This window comes from Bactrocera dorsalis, chromosome 5 (genome assembly GCF_023373825.1).
Source record: "Bactrocera dorsalis isolate Fly_Bdor chromosome 5, ASM2337382v1, whole genome shotgun sequence".
Classification (NCBI taxonomy): domain Eukaryota; kingdom Metazoa; phylum Arthropoda; class Insecta; order Diptera; family Tephritidae; genus Bactrocera; species Bactrocera dorsalis.
In genome coordinates, this window is record NC_064307.1 from 73,455,758 (window position 1) to 73,473,805 (window position 18,048).

General features: G+C 34.9%; 1 protein-coding gene across 2 annotated transcripts in view; it reads left to right on the forward strand.

The window, feature by feature from the left end:
- The window catches only part of LOC105227342 (serine/threonine-protein phosphatase rdgC), a 102,486-nt gene that overhangs the window by 44,107 nt on the left and 40,331 nt on the right, over nucleotides 1-18,048 (forward strand). The window lies entirely within an intron of this gene.

Sequence of the window (18,048 nt, forward strand, 5' to 3'; positions counted from 1 at the left end):
CGTAGCACGTATAAATGTATGCGGCTCTGAATAATGCAGCGTATACGTCATCTTGCCTAATGAGTCATATATGACAGCTGTGGCTGTGGGTTGCGTATACGTCATGGCGTGCCAGCTAATGTAGGGTGGTTCTACTGCTGATATTCGCAGTATTGATCATTATTTAATTATGAGATATATTGAAACATTTTTGTACCCTATATTTTCCAAGAAAGTATGTAACATCGCATAGGAAATGTCGGTGACCCTATGAAGTGTATATATAAATGATTAGCGCAATAAGCTAAGACGATTTAAAAATGTCTGTGCGTCTGTCTTTCTGTTTGTAAATACGCGAAATTTTTGAGATATCGATCTGAAATTTTGCAAACGTCTTTTTCTCCTCACTGTAGCATAGAACAGCCATACAAACTGTTTGACAAAACTCAAGACTTTTTACGGAAAACTTTTTCATTTGAGAGGCTCTCTTCATGAAATTTTGCATGGCCTATTATCTAAGGTAGTTATGCAATATGCGAAGAAATCATGTAGATCGGATTACTATAGAATATGCCTGCCTGCCATACAAGCTGAACGATCGAAATCAAGAGCTTGTATCGGAAACTTTTTCGTTTGACGAGCATGGGTTATTGATTGTGTTGATCGAATTACTACAGGCTATACCTGCCATAAAAACTACGCTATCGGAAAGAAATTTTGTTCTAAATATATCGGCGGTTTCTAAAAAATACCATCACAAAAGAGTATCGAGATAATTTCTCCCTCTCTTTTGAACACACCTATTACTCATACGTCACGTAGGTCTGCTAGATAACACAGCCAGCTTATTCATTTATTCCATACAAGCTAATAATTATCTAACTGCACTAAATGCCTAATATACCTAATCGTTGTAATCTATATTAATGAACATAATTGGGAACTCCAACTGTTTTATCAATTGTATGCCATAAAAGCTATTAGCATCCTACATACATATTAGAATCACTTTTCAACAGCAACAACAGCTGTAATTGCGTAATTACCCACATACAAGTACGTATGAATATACACATTTCGATGAAATTGACACAATAGCAGTCTGTAGTTAACAGTTAAGTGTCAATTTGTCAGAAAACTTTCGTAATATATAGACAGCACGAATGATTCATGCAACCGGCATACGAGCACATGTGTGCAAAGCCACATAACTAATAAATGAATGTCAGTAAATTGTAAATGACTTTGAGTAAATTTTCGATTCAGCACAATAGAAATGTGACAAACTTTTGCCATACCTGTCAAACATATGAAAATATATAGTATGCTGCTAGACCAACATACATTGTTTGAGGCCACAGACAGTGGGCAGCAAGTGGTTGGATTTACAAGCTGTATGCTTATATGCTTCCTTATACTTTTTTTTGGGCTTCGAAACCTTAGTGGACTGTCTGGCATTCTCATAAACCTACCCAAATGCTGCTGTCTTCTTTCTACATATATAATATACAAACATATTGGGCTTATAATTGTGCTGAAAAGTTTGCAGACAGCAGCATCTATAAAGCTTTGAAAGTTATTTAATTGCATAGAAACTGTAGGCACGTACCTGTTGTCAATTAAATTGTGTATTTCTGTGTGGAATTAGACGCTTTGAAGTGTTCATGTTACTAATGCGGCACGTACATTGAAAAGTTTGTTAGCAGCAGTCGGTCTACATTTGTAATTGAGATAATATTTGACAAAAATATTAAAAATAAGAAAAAAAATTAACTTTAGTGGAATCAAAACTCAAGTATAATTTGTATGGCATTAAAAGGTTTAACAAGTATTTACATAGCTGGATTTGGACTATATTAGTTTGTATGACAGCTATATGCTATAGTTAACCGATCTGAATCATTTTCTCGCAGTTTGTAGCGCTGCCTTCGAAAAAAATCTATAGCAAATTTCGGGAAGATATTTTGACACATAAAAAAGTTCGCCATACAAGGACTTGATTGTGATTGTGCAGTTTGCAGCTATATGTTATAGTGGTCCGATAACGCCGATTTCGCTAAATCAGCAGCTTCTTGAGGTGGACATAATATGTGCAAGATTGCAGCGCGACACACTAAATTTTTGCTCTGCCATCGCCTCCGAAGGTTGTTGACGCAAGCTAAGCACTTCCGCAAAATCCGCAAACACACCTGGACGCACAGGGGCACAGAAACACAGCCATTGAACATTTTTTTCTAAATATCTTTTTCGCCAAATAAAAGGTTATGACTTGCAATATGTGCGCCCATTGTAGCATGTGGCATGTCCCACGAGTGATTATGAGTACACTTATCTTTTTGATGTCAATCGATGCGTTAAACGAGCAAAGACATTTATGCAAGTCAATGAATGCATGATTTTTCGTAAATTTTCACATTTATCGCTTTTACCTGACTTCCTTTGCGAGTTTTTGTTGCGCAACAATTTTGCGATATTTTATGGGAATATAACTTTACATATATTAGCAGCAATTTCATGCAAGGCGAGCGGTGTGCTGCAGCGTTGTTTGCGCTGAGAAATTGCAAAGCAAATGAGGAAATTGAATTGAGTGTAAAGAGGCAATGAAATGATGATGAAATAGAAAAGCATTAAGAATAAAGAATGTGTAGTGAATAGCGCTGTAAAAGCGGATTACGATGAGGAAATACTTGCGAGTGATGTTGTTGGGAGGTGGTGGAAATAAATTGTTAAAATTTGTTAAAATTGTATGCTTAATTTAAACTTAGACTTTTTATAATTATATAATTTATAATTCGAATTTCTAAAACTCTGCAAAAGTTGTACAAAAATATTCAAATTTTTCTCATTGAACCTCAACTCAATATGTAAGCCAAGCTTAATATTTCTTACTCATTCTTATACTTATGCTTACACATTTTCTTATACTTAAACTTGAACTTGGATTTAACTTAAACTTAACCTTAAACTTAAACATAAACTTAAACGTAAACTTAAACGTAAACTTAAACGTAAACTTAAACGTAAACTTAAACTTAATAGACCATAGGTCTCAGTGAAAAAACTCAGTTATTTTCTATGTATTTTCTAAACTTAAACATAAGCCGATGTGGTGTCGTAAAAACCAACTCGCTGCACCACATTATAACATTTTTCTTTGTAGTTCTTACCTTTCTTTTTATTTACACGTTTTCTTATATTATCCTTATTTTCTCTTGCTTTTCTGCTAAGCTCTCTATGTTGCTGCTCTGTCGCACAAAGTCAATGGGTAAAATTGAAATATTTTGTTTCAGTAACTTGTTTATGGCATGTTCTTTTAAATGCAAATCAGCTGTTTGTTTTGCTAAAGAAGTAAGCGAAGCACATGCGAAACATGTAGAAATAGACTTATCAAAGACAGAAAAAGTTATAATTTTTCTTCAAGAGTTGTTCTTTAACATCTCTTTAAACAGCAATTATTTGGAATTTAGCGTAAATTTAAAGCAAGCACAGCTCTGTACTTCTTCTACAGACTCTTCTACACTTATTAGCAAGCTACTTTTGAATGTTTGCCAATGATGTACCAAGTAATTTACAAATTTGGTGGGAGTGTCAGTGCGTATGAGTAATATTTGTAAAGAGATTCTTTCGATTTTAAATGGAAACTGGTCTTGGTTGACCTATATATCGTCCCCTCAATATAACAATAGCGTATAATTTTTTTTGAGTTTTGAGAAAATCGAGTTTAAAGTTTTTGTCAAATCAGATGTCTATACACTTATTGAAGGAAATTTTTGAACATGAAATTATACACCATTTTTTCTAATGACATTTTGACCCACTTTGTGGAAGTAGAATTTGACGAAATTTTGACCAGACATAGAATCAATGATGGAGATTCTAAATATGCAATAAAAAAATAATGGCGTATCAGCACATACGCTATTGTTATATTGAAGGGACGATATATTCATAAAATGTCACAAAAATAAATAAAATTGAGAATATTATTTATATGTTGTATACATATGTATGTATTTATTTTTTTTCAAAATTTCTGAGTGCCATTATTTCAAATATAATTGCATTATAAATCGTGTATGACTATATAAATGTAGCAAACAAAGGTCATTGCTTTTACTGCATTCAAAATTTATTTCAGACTTGTCAACTCAAAGGCAGAACAATTAATTTAATTACAATAATAACTGGTACTACAATCAGTAGCAGGTCACCACTACAACTGCGTGCAAGTATCAATACAACATTTGTACAAACATAGAATTGCAATTTACGGCAGACCACAAATCTCAGCAAGTGCTATTTTCCTGGCACAATAAAGGCAGATGTACTAGAGAATACAATAGGGGCATAAATTGAAGGCACTTAATGAGTTTTCGGCATAACTCCACTCTGCTTGGCAGTGCCAGGTGCACATATGTGAGTGGGAGCCTGTATCACTGCCAGCAATAACAACCACGTACGTTACACTTATGTACACATATCTATGGCATATGTGTGCTTATGAGTGCTTCCTTCAGTATGTATGTGTGCATGTGTCGTGGCATTTCTGCACGTGTATCCATATATAATGCCAAGGGCGCTATAAATTTCGCACACATTTATTTTAACAAGCTCATTTCATTTAAATAAATACATATAATATTAGTAATGTGCTCGCTTGTGGAACTTTTTTTTGCAAACTCACTTTTCACTTCACATGCAATTTATTTGTCTGCTGTTGTGCTTTAAAGCACCAGAAATTTATTGTTATTAAAATTTATTTACACTCAAACCTACATATGTGCATATTTGTATATGTATGCATATGTTATAAATCAAGTACCTATCTACATACATACATAAGTGTACTATGTTCTCAGCATAACCCCGGGGCGTATGAGTAATATACGCTTACCCACTTAAAATGCATGAAAAGCTGTTACACACATATCATGCTTGTCACTTGGCACTTACATACATATGCGTGTGTGTAGTAAAAATGTATATTAAGCGTGTTTGTTGGAATTCAATTGCAGGTGTGTGCATATTTGCTTATATTATATTAGAATATGCGCTTAAAATTTGAATCACTCGAATTCAAAGCTTTCACACAAAATTTTTGCGTGCTGTGAATGGATTATTATGATATAATATTTTGTTTGTTAGTGCTTTTGAGATGTGATTTAGTATTTTATTGTTTAGATATAAAAATTTGGTGCTTTGGAGCTTTTATAAAGTATATTTCTTGATTTGGTTCGATCAATTTGTATGAGAGCTATATGCTATGGTAGTCCGATTTTAACAATTTGTTCGAAGATTGTAGTGCTGGCTTAGACTATAATTTATACCAAATTTCGTAAAGATGACTTGCCAAACAAAAAAATTTTTCGTACTAGAACTTTATTTTGATTGATCAGTTTGTATGGCAACTATATGCTATAGCGGTTCGATCTGAAAAATTTGTTTTGAGAATTGTAGTGCGGGCGTGAACAATCATCCATGTTCAATTTGGAAAAGATATCTTGCCAAACAAAAAAGTTTCTCATACAAATGCTTAATTTGTATCGTTTAGTTTGTATGGTAGCTATAGGATATAGTGATCCGATCTAAATAATTTATTTGGAGATTGTAGTGTTTCCTTATACAATAACACATACCAAATTTAGAAAAGATATCTTGTCTTGTAAAAAAGTTTTCCACACAAGAACATTATTTTGAGTGATCAGTTTGTATGACGGCCATATAATATAGTGGCCCGATATCAGCGACTCCTACAAATATGTAGGTTCGCGAGTAGAAAGATATGTGTGACGAATTTCAAATCGATATCGAAAATTGAGATACTAGTTTCCATATATACAAATAGGCAAGCTGAGAGTTATGGCAAAATCAACTCAGCTTGTCATGTTGTTCATGTATGTACTTATGTATATTATAAAAATATATAACATTACTCAATTGTGTGCTTTAAATTAATAGCTACAGTTCAATATCATTTGTATGTGACAATAGATTACATAAAGCTTACAAGCATAAAAGTCTGATTGACACATACCTTACACACAAAAACGCAGTCTTACAAAAAATTACATCGATTTATGGATACTTATTACAGTCGACAGCAAAATCGGGCAAATGGTATACAACAAAAAAAACACTACAAAGTATATACTATACAACATAAAAATAAAAAAAATAAATACAAAAAGTGTGTGTACATGAATGACATTGTTAGCAATCATAATGATAAGAGGACTAAATATCAGCACCAGACCGGCCTTCAATTGAGTGGGTTGCACGAATTAAGCATAGATTCGCCAAGTGTAGGAGACTGCGTGTGAACTCAAGTGTCTGTGTGTGTGTGAATAAATTGCCAAATAGTCGCTTGAGTGACTTGAAGCAAAAACTGAACCGGCAAAATCTGTAATCCGTGCCTGCAACATAAAACAAGCCGATACTTCCATTCATTAATACCCGTTATATGCGTTTAACTACCAACAAAGCACGATTACGGACAGCTCTTAGCAATTTGCCTAGCAAAGCAGTGTCAGGCGCAGACACAATTATAAGTTTGCATACATATATACATTTGTAGAGTTCGCTCCGCTGCTTCTGCTGCCATTGTCCTCCACTCATCCCATGCTCCGCTAAACCTACGCAGTTTAAGCACGAGTCCGATGTAAATTTGTCAATTCATTGAATTGTTAACTCATCAGCGCTGTCAGTTGCATAATGTAAATGCGTACAACTCATTCAGCCATTATTTATTCATCAATTTGCTAATTTCGAAAGTAACCTCACTTTAGCGAAGCGTTGATTGTTTTTGTATATAGTTTTCCTTTACCTTTTGTTAAAGCGTGGGGCTAGTGTTTGGACGTAGCACACACATATTATAAAAGCAGGATGTTCGCATTGCCATTCCGTCAGTTACAATTGTTTGTCTCTTTTTATTTTGTTGTAAAGACATAACAAATTGAGTTTGTTGCTCGCAGTAAGGAGGAGGAGAATAAAGAGTTAAAAGCATTGCTCAGCTAATGACAAAAGTAAATGTATATAAATAGCGCCTATAAATATAATAAGGAATAGATTCAGAAATATATTCACTGCCTTAATGAAGGCAGGCTTGTGTTAGACAGCTCTAATGCTCTAATAGGTTTTTTATCAATGACAACCAGGAGATTATTTATATTTTTGTTCTAACATAGGCACTCTATATTTTCAACAACAATAATTCTCTATTAGGCTAGCTTAGGTTAGGTTAGAATGATCAAAGATGCCTGCGCTTAACTCGAAATTCAAGAGATCCCCCCAATGCTTTAAGCGTGGCCTTTCAATGCGAGACAAGTGCACATCAGATGCTTCATTGTTTCTCTGGTGCCTTGCGCTTAACATTTCCTGCAGCCTTCTCGATCTATCAGCCCCATTTTTCTTGGTAGTCGAAAAAGTATTTTCGTATTTATAATCAAACTTCAACTTTATATTTATGATAATAAATAAAGAAACAAATATGTACCAATTTGGGCGACCACTTTTTGCTCTTTTTCCGGTAGAGACATTATTCCATCAGTGTAAATCGATGGCTCGATGGCTTGCGTGGCATTCTTCCCTTTTTTATACAAAAATTTCAAAATATAGCGAATGTCTTCATTATTTTCACGCATTTTTGAAGAACTGTAACTTTTTTTCAACTTTCTCTAATTTATTTATTTTTTTTGGTTAAATGAAGCTTAAAAACTCACCTTTCCAACTTTATATGGTATGAAGCAAAGTGATTGGTAGCTCTGGAGATATGCGACTCCAACTACATCTATTGACAAAAAACGAAAAGACTTTTCCGACTACCCAATATATGGATTTGCTGCTCATTAACAAAATCTAAAACTGGCTAGAGAATTAGTCTCTTAGGCACTTTCATATGATTCTTCCAGATTTCAAAACAGCATCGAGTGCTCCTTCTCCTTCTAACGCCATCAATTTATTTGCGACATAGACATTTATTCTTATCTTTTTGATAGTCGCACGTAATTTCCACATAAAATCTTGACTTTATTAACGCAAGCACAAAATTAACTTGTGTAACATAATCTCAGGCATGTGTCATCATCAAAATCAAAGCAGGAAGTGCTACCCGCTTACTATACCCTAAAAGCATATTCATAATATCTATTCATTACAATTTTGTCTATGAAATTTCTTGCTTTTATGGTTAGCCATAATACGTGGTAATGTAGTCATAATACGTTTGTATGTCAAAAAAATATATATGTATTTTATTTCACCCAAGTCTTATATTACCCACTGCAGGAACCTTCATGCTCAAATGCCAATCATTACCCACATTGATTGGCCATACCAAAAGCTTTAAACGCTTGCTCACATGCTTTTACTTCTGCCAGTTCTGCTGAGCAATAAGAGCTGAGAACAAGAATTTATGGCCATTTTATAGGCAAATTTTGCGGTTTACCTGGAATGCGCACGCATTAAAAGGCTTTAAAGCTGACTGCGTGTGGGTGGAGTTGTGGGAACACTGTGTGCTAATAATATCTATATAAAGCGAACAAAGAAAGTTAAGAAAACCAAAAATTTTTTCAAGTAAAACTGCGGTTTATAAAATATTTCTTTTTGCATTTTTATTCCGTTTTTTAATTTTTTGTTTAAATAAATATTTGATTTATTTACACGCAAGCACAAAAAAATGCTTATGCTTTCAAATACAGTATTTGATTTACTGCCGTTTCTTGCCGAAAATGTAAATTGATTTAATATTCACTTTGCCCACAGCTATACCTACACTGTTTGTCATAATCCTTATAAATTCGAAGTCTTACGGCCGCTAATCCCAAAAGAAATAATAAACAATAAATATTTATGCTGTGACAGCAGTGCAAAATTCTTAGAATTCGCTGAATTCAATAAAGCAACCCTTTTTTGCTTAAGGCAGTCAGCGCTGCCTTTCAATTTCAGCACCCAAATGCTGCGGCATGCTTCAAGTACAAACATATAGTACAATATATATTTACTTTCGTTTTCAATTGAAACGTTTTACAACCTATACAAATTTAAGCATGAAAATAAATATACACACTGAAATGTGTATGTCTAGACCAGCATTCAATTGTCTGGCAGCTGTGATTGTTGGTAATGCCAGCCAAAGTTTATACAATCTTTCAATCAGCTATAGGGATGTGTGTGAATATTAAATGGTGCGGCATTGTTTACCTTTATTTACCTGCCAATCCCAATTTTTCGTATGCCAGCCTCCTCAATGTTGCTGGTTTGTGTATTTTTTGCCTATACGGTAAGGTAATAGCAACTTTTAGGTCGATACATTGAAAATGTTACTCATACGCACTGTCATCAAGTGAGAATACTTATTTAAATATTGAACATATGAGCTTAAATTTCGCAGTGCCTCAATTTTTTAAGCAAAACATTAAATTATATATCAATTTATAAATATTGGAACTATTTATAAATCGGTGGAAAATCTAACGCCCCGTTAAGAGTGCTTTAAGAACTCTTATATTCTACAGTACTCTTAAACCCATAATTTAATACTCCATTTAATCGGTAGTTTATCAATATATCCATAGTTCACCATACATAAAATTTTATGTCTATATGGTAAGGTAATATCAACTTTTAGGTCGAGACTTAGAAAATGTTACTCATACGCACTGTCACAACAGAAAATACTTGCATAATTGACAAAAATAACGGCTTAAACTTCATAGTTATTTAATTTTTTAAACATATATAGTGGAATATACAAATCGGTGAGATATATAGAGCTTCTTTAGCTCCACTTTAAGCTTTCTTATGCCATCCAATACTCTTAAGCGCATAATTTAAACTCAATCTAGTTTTATTTTTCTCATTATTCCATGTTAAACATAAAATTTATTCCTTAATTTCCAGCTGTTAATATTTTCTTTTGCTAATCCTCCACAATTTTCTTTCGCTCCGTCTCTAATTTATTTATTTAAATTAATTTTCCTTTATTGCATCATCAAAAGTTATATGCTTCTTGCTACTGCAACGCTGCAGTTAACAGCTACTCTATTTTTCTGCATTAATTGCACATTAAATCAAATGTGGCTATATAACCAAAGCTATCATGTCAGCCAGCTTTTGTCATATCCATATTTATGGACAAATGAAGCGAGCCATAAAGCTGTGGCCTGGTATATTTTTTTGAGATATTCATATCACATTTTTTCCAGCTTTCCAAATAAATAAAAAATTTAAAAATTTTCAAAATTAACAGTTGTTGAAGTGAGGGTCTCAAAATATTGCCATACAAAATACTAATACAGAATAATGTCGCATTGGCTGGAATATTAAGAAAAAAATTTCAGGAAATGGCGAAAAAAACTATTTTTGTGGAATTTTTTTACTATTTCGAATTGGATTCCTAATGAAATTCAGAGACATGAATAGTTTCAGGCAAAGAAGGATCTATAAAGAAGACTCTCTCAGGTAAATCGGTCCATTAGAACCTGAGAAATCATGGATATCGTTTTGAAAAAGACAGTTTCGAGAAAAAAGCGTCTGTTGTGTGATTAATTCTGGCCGAACCAGTTTGGATATCGGATCAGCAAAATACTCATATTTCAGAAAATTATTTGAATTTTGAAATATCCGCCAGTGGACATATTCTTGAATAAATATGCTTTTTTTATTTCTGAACTGGCCATACGCCTAAAAGACATGAAATGGATTGCACTTGCCAGCAAGTAATGCTGGCGGTCTGAGATTGTTCTGCCATATATACTTGTATGGTATTTTTCTCAGTTCTACGCAACCTTTGTTGTACCTACCACCCTTAGCATCCATAGTATTATCTACTAAAGTCAAGGTCATTGAGCACACACTCTAATATGTTGCATATTTTGCTTTTATTGTACAATATACTATATGTTTTGCATTTTCAAACGCTTTAGACTGGTGATTGCATTTGCTTTTCTGCTCCCTCTTCACCTTTTGCGTACAATCTGTTTTATTTCTTCAATGTGCGTGTTCTTCGCGTGTCATATATTTTTACTCGATTTTTTTTCACTTGTTCACTAAAACATTGCGCTAAAATGCATCAATCCACGTTAGAAAAACACGATGTGTCCGAGCGGAACGGTCATAAACTTTTACAACTACAAGCAAATCGAACAGGACACTGCGTGACAAAAGTTTGAAGCATGTATGCACTAAAAACCAAGTCGAATGCAAAAAATTTGATTGTGTTTCTGTATGCGTATGTATGTGTGTTTATCGTTTTTGGAAGCGTTGTGCTGAGTGCATTTGATTTACTGCCAGATTCTACATATTTGTCAATTCGTTTGATTTGAATACGCACTTCGTTGCACAGCGTAAATTTAAGGGTGGAGAGCGCGTGTTATCTTTGTAGTAAATCAAAAAGGTACATAATGTATATAGTATACTAAGAAAAGTCGCGTAAAGTGTATGCAACGAAGTGGCAAACTAAGTGTCTCTGCTTGAAGTAAGAAAAAGGTAAAATTTTGATGAATTTTCACAAGTACATACTGCTTTGCAAGTGTAAATATTGTTAGTATGTATATATTCCGCTTTATGCTCAATCAACTTAATTCACTGGCTATATCGCTATAATAAGTGTGCTGCATGAAATATAAGCAACCACATAAGAAATAATATTTTTTGTTGTAAATCGCATAAACAATATTTTGGTGCGATTTTGCTGCCCATAACCAACGAAATATTATAGGCAACTATCTTATGTGTTGCTATATATAAGTAAATATGAGGTCATGTTGAAACTTTGCCTTTTTTACTACTTTCGCCTTCACTCTTACGCATCACCATAAACTACTTTGTATATTTTGTATGCTAGTTCACTAAAAGTTCACTTCATTATTTACCCACTACAGGAAGCTGGTAGTTTTGGAAGTTGTATCACTTTGGCGGATGTTGCCATAAATTGAAATAAGTTTAACTGAGAGTTTGCTTTTGTTTTTGGGTGACCAGAACAATGACACTTTTCGGATGATCGATTAGATGAGGTTGATGTAAAGATATGAATCTTGGCATACAATATTTTAGTGAGAATATGGTTGGTGTGGCAGTGAAACTTTCTATTTTCTAGAGAGAGCAGTGAATTTAAATTTTAAGCTTTAAGTGCCATTTTATCTACTACTAAAGTTTGGTTTTTCAATTCGAATTACATGAGGGAGAAGAAGTAGTTATCCTTTCACTCTTTTGAGTTTAAGATTTTCGAATGTTTCGTGGCTTGCAGTCGCTCTCTTACTAAACAAGTTCTCAATATCCCCTAAAACAGCAAAGTTGATTTTTTTGCTCTGTTCTTCGGAGCATAAGGCCTTTTAAACTTCATTATTCATCGAAAATCATGTGCAGATAGTTCGTTCCAGCATTCTTTGAACTTTTTGAATCACCCAAAGGTGGTAAAACTTTTCACTCCAGATCATGAGTAGCCATATCATTAAAAAATCATTATCTCTGGACAGTTTTAAGGCTCTTTAGAACGATATTGGATACTTCAAGGTTTTCAAAACTACGTTAGAACTTCTTCTTGCATATGTGCGACATTTGACCATAGATCTACATATGTTCACACGGTATATAGTGTAAGCAATTTCAATGTATTTAATATGATTTCTAACACTCGCTGCCCCACATTTGTATTTATTTATTGCATTAACATGGATATTTCCATTTTATTGCCCGCATTACTCGTCAGCTCGTTGCTGGACCGCTGTCATTTTTCATCTGCCACAGTCACCAGTGATGGATGACAGCAATGGCTTTTTTGTCAAAATATACAGCGCGTCGCATACAGTCTCAGCTCGTTCCATACAGTCGCAGCTTGCTTTACTCAAACAGAGCCGACCGTAGAGCTGTCAAAATTTATAGCTTCGCAAATTTATTTAATTTTTATTATATTTCGTTGGCATGCGGTCAACTTTGTTAGTCAACAATACTTATTATGAGCATGATTTTCATAGCCACAGCCAGACATCTTGATATTTGGCATTTTCATGATTTTCTTTCATGTTTTATTTTCTTTGGCATTCTCACTTGTAAATCATTGTAAGTGGGCTCAGCTTTGCGACCACTTGTTTTTGCAATGCATTTTTTTCGTCAATACAAAGAAACTAAGTGCAAAGCAAAGTAAAATGTATGGAAAGTAGGAAGTACAACAAAAAGAACATTAATAAAAACGAAAACGACAAATGCTGCAAATGTTTTGAGTATGCCAAAAAGCGCTGAAGGCCACACATAAACATAATTGATAAGCACAATAAACTTTATAGCAACAACAATAACAGAAATTACAACTTGAGTAATATACAAGCCAAAAAATTACTCTTTTACGCTACATTTGATTAAATAATGCATACTTGCCACAATTATTTATTCACGTTTTCACATTTATGCACTGCTCTGTACTCTGTCTTCCTTGTTGCTGTCGTTGTCATATTTATTATTTCCATGTTTTTGGCTTTGTTTATCACCGTCCATTATGTGCCGCTTCACATTGCCTTTGCCTGCCAATCACAGCTCCTTTATCTCGCCTGTTCATCAATTAGCGCCAGCAATCTAACATTTTGCTATGCAGTCGTCACATGACCTCGCCGCTCCCTTGTTGTAAACTCTTCAAAGCTGTTACTTCAATCACTTCTTGTCTTTTTTTGTTTTTTCTTTTTGTCTCGCTACTGTGCTGCTCCTCCTTCCGGGCTATTGACCATTGGTCCTTGTGGCACCCTGTTTATTAATTCATTGTCAGCAGCTCATCCTTCATGTTTTGTTGCTTCTTTTGCTTGTTCCTTGCCCTTACTGACTGCTTCTACATTCCCTAAACGTTTGCATGTCCACTTTGCACTTTCCGCCCCACTTTAACTGCCATGGCTTGTCGGTGACACTGATGCAAAGTGACAGCAAAAGCTTCAATATCACAGCCCGTTATTCTATACCCTATACACAATGCAGTCTTCAAGCTTAGCGACACACACACACATATTTATGCCTTTATTGCACTCGTGTATTTGTGTTTGTGTACTCGTTTATTTATGTACTCTCTGATCTATTGTCATGTCGTGCAATGCTTTGAGCTTTCTGGAAAAATATGATACCAATCCTTTTTCCACACAGCATTTTTTCACGCTTGGCAGCGGCAATGATGCATAGCTATTTGCTTACTACATGTATTTGTTGCTTTTCTAGTCCATTTTATGGCGCCATTTTGTTGTCGTCACTATGCAAATCCTTTTGGGTAAATCTGAAAGGATTCATACGCTGTTGGATTGTTGTGATTTATGGCGCTTATGTTGGGACTCTCAAGTAATTTGATACGCTCAAATATGTGTTCATTTTCTAGCATTACTTGAAGGTTGAGCGGGAATTGTTTTAAAATTAAAAGGCATCACTGGCGAATGAAAATCATATTTCGTGATAACGGCGTAAATTAGAAGGGTGTGGAGCCTTTAAAGTTTGCACAAAAATTTACACTATGTTTCAGTAATGGAAGCGTGAGACAAATTCACAATAGTATATGACGAGTCAAAAGCGAAATCTTATGTCGCTTCTTCATCGTTTAATAACCGTCCACGAAACATGAATCCATTGGTCTTCACTAGAAACCAAGTAACAGTCGAAAAAGTTGACTTCATCTGGCGAGTCTGCTCAGAAGATGGGAGGACTGTCCGATTGGCTGAAAAGATGATGACTAGCGTTTTCTATGACTCACAGGGTGTAGTCTACGTCGACTAAGTGGAGTAGGACAGGCGGTCACAGCGTATACTACGTTAAGCTATTGGACGGATTCGACGTGGAAATGCAGAAAAGAACTACTGTCGTAACTACCGTATTCTCGAAAATTGAGCTCGTGTGGCTTTCTTTTGTTTTCAAACTTAACTCGGTGTCTTTCTAATAATTTAACTTTTTATTAACTTTAATTTCACATTACTGCAATCGAATATATGTATGTACGCTTTCTGAACCTTATAGTTATACATCCTCACATGCACAATAATTTATAGCTCGACCATTCACTGAAGTTAAATCAATTCTCCCTTGGATGACCACTGCCTCATTTGCACTGGGTCCTTATCATCAACTCATATGACTCATCTCATTGAACTATGCGGTTATGAACTATAATCGTGTTCTTAATTGCAACATTCCACAAAACGAGTCTCCTCCAAGTATGCATAAAGCGTAACTAAACTGACATAATCAAATATCTGTAATTTGTTGTCTTTGTTGCTTTGCTCAGCTCAAATATTTTTAGTTGCATGTGAACGCTTTTGCAGTTACATATTTGCTTTCATGGCAATGAGTATGAAATTACTACTTATGTGATATTGTTTGTGTCGATAGTATCCGCCTCTGCTATATCTAAATATATGTATATATGTTTACATTTATACATATATGACAACATATGCATGTTTATTTAAGCTTGTCTGCAGTTTACTACTTCGTTTGGTGTTGCAAATGTTATTGGCACTTTATTTGTTTACACACATGCATGTATATACTTATGTATACATAATAAAATAGATATATAATATCGAAATCTTTACTTATCGTTAAGTTGGTAATGTTTTCGATTTTAGTACGTATAAGCATACGCTGAAATATGTCACTTTCAAAGCATTCGAATGGAGATTTCAGAAATCACTCAAAAACTGGGTGAAGTGGATTTGACTTTTTCACAAGGTCGACTATTTGCTTAAACACTCCGCTGAAAAACTAGCTTATCCTGATCAATTTTTTCATAATTTCATCGACTTTTTCAACGAGTCGATTTTCGCAAGCTTTTCTTGAGACAAATTTTTCACCAGTAAAATCGTTCACCATACAAGAACAAGTAGAAATCTTTTGATGTTATTCTGGATTGTCAATTTTGCCTTGGTTAGCATTTCCGCCGGCTCACCCAGATTCGTCAACGACTGTTTTGCTTGACGTTGATTGAGTAGATGAAATCAAAATTATACGTAATTGGCTCTTAGTATCAGGACCATTAACAATACACATTTTCGCCGCCTGGCTTAGATGTGCCTTGATAGGAGATATACTGCAAAATATGACGTATTTCCTCTAGGCTGATATATATTTTTGAAACGTGCTCCAGTAATACTGAGTCAAGCAATCTCAGAACTGTTTCGTAAGTTTTCTAAGTACGAAATGTTTACCTTCTGATGCTAAACAGCATAACCAGATCGAACTTATACAATGCAAGATACAGATTACTAAAGCCATCTATCGGGAAAATCGTCTTTCTTACTAGAACTTATATGTACATGAATATTATATTTATAAATTTTGTATTATTTCTTAAATTTTATACTCAAAAAATTTTAATTTAAACTTTCAATACCACAAATTTTCATAAACTTCGAAAAGCTCTTAATACATTACTTGAAAGTATTTATTTCCATATTATCATAATTGAACTGGAACAAGTCACGTGCCAATATTACTTTGAAGTGGCTGAAAACACATTTTGAATTTTTGAATTCTGTCTCACTGTCACTCATATGTCCTTTTTTCATGCAACTGTGCATCTGTGCGCATTTTTATGACCGCATTGCTCGCTTTTAGCTGCAAAATATCTTGTCTATACATATGTATGTATGTATAAACATTTAAATTTGCAAACATGTGCAGCAGTAAGTGCTATTAGCCGAGTTTATTGGCACTCTTAATTCCCTTAAGTGGTAATGCATTTGCTTTATTTACCGTGTAATGTGATACACATGATTACACACTCGTAGCATTACAATTTACAGTTATGAGGTATCATTGACGCATTTCCCTCGTTTTTTGTTAATTGCATAGAAACTGAATTACTTGTCAATCCAAAATTGCTCATTCCCTAGATATGCTGTACCGAGTATATATTATATATGTATATAGGATTGTAGTTCTATATATTTCACTCCAGTTGGAGCCTAGTGCATATACATACAAAGACATTACGTGAAAGTAGTGTAAAGCTTTGTAGTTGTAAATATTTCAAATTCTTCTATTTTGGATATTTGATTGACAATGCTAGATTGGAATTGAATTGATGAGAGCACATGTTTTCATGCGAAAGGGGTCCGAAATAGGACGCGAAAATTCTTTTCTCTCTTGTGTTTCTAAACACTTGGTTTACTGCGTCGCAGAAACTACTCGCGGCATATGCGTATGGGGAGAAGTCGCTGGAGAAGAGGCGCAGTGGGTTTTTTCACAGATGGGTCGAAGCTAAGAGGGAAGGTTGCTCTCCGTCAAGTGCTATTAAAGTGGCGGTAAACGTACTGCCACGAATTGCAGCCTATTTCAGGCAGGTAAGGTGAAGTGCAAAGCCGACGAGCTAGCCAGATGGGTACCATTGCCCCGATTTCATTTGAGTGGGTCCGCGTTCAATCTCCATTGGTGTCTTGAGTTCTAGCATTGAGCCAAGGACCTCCCGTGCGCTTAGTAGGCGCTGGTCGATCACCAGTTCCTGTGCGCGATCTTTGTGGCTTGGAGTAGAACGCAGGAGATCTTCTGAACTAATTTCCCTTAGTAAAGTTCATCTTGCGCAGTAGTTAGGGTTCTTACTGAACATTGCCCAATAGGCATTGCGGGAAGGCTAAAAGTCCTGAAGAAAGGAAGTTGTCAAAGTTGAATGGAGGAGGATGAGGTGGAAACAGCCAGGCACTTTCTCCTTGATTATCCAGCATTCGCAAAACTTAGGTTGAGACATCCTCTCAGTCTAACCTTCGGCGAAACAGGAGACGTAGTAGAAACTGACATCAGTCATCTCGACAGTTTTGTGATGGGCTCAAAGCGCTTTGTCGATTTGTAAGGGCCTTAGGGTCTACTATATAAGAATTTTAGGTAAAAATTAGACCGCCGTTCTAAGCTTCATGTGAGATCTCTTTAGAAACGACCTCTTAAGCTGACATAACCTGACGTTCTATAAACTTTCTATGTTCCTCAGGTTTGAGCCTCGTCATCGTATATCCAAAAGAAAAAATCAAATAAAACTGCAGGTCTCTTAATGATCCTGAGAATACTTCGTAAGTGTTCATGATTAGCATGCTTTACAGTCGAGTTTATGACACAATGCGC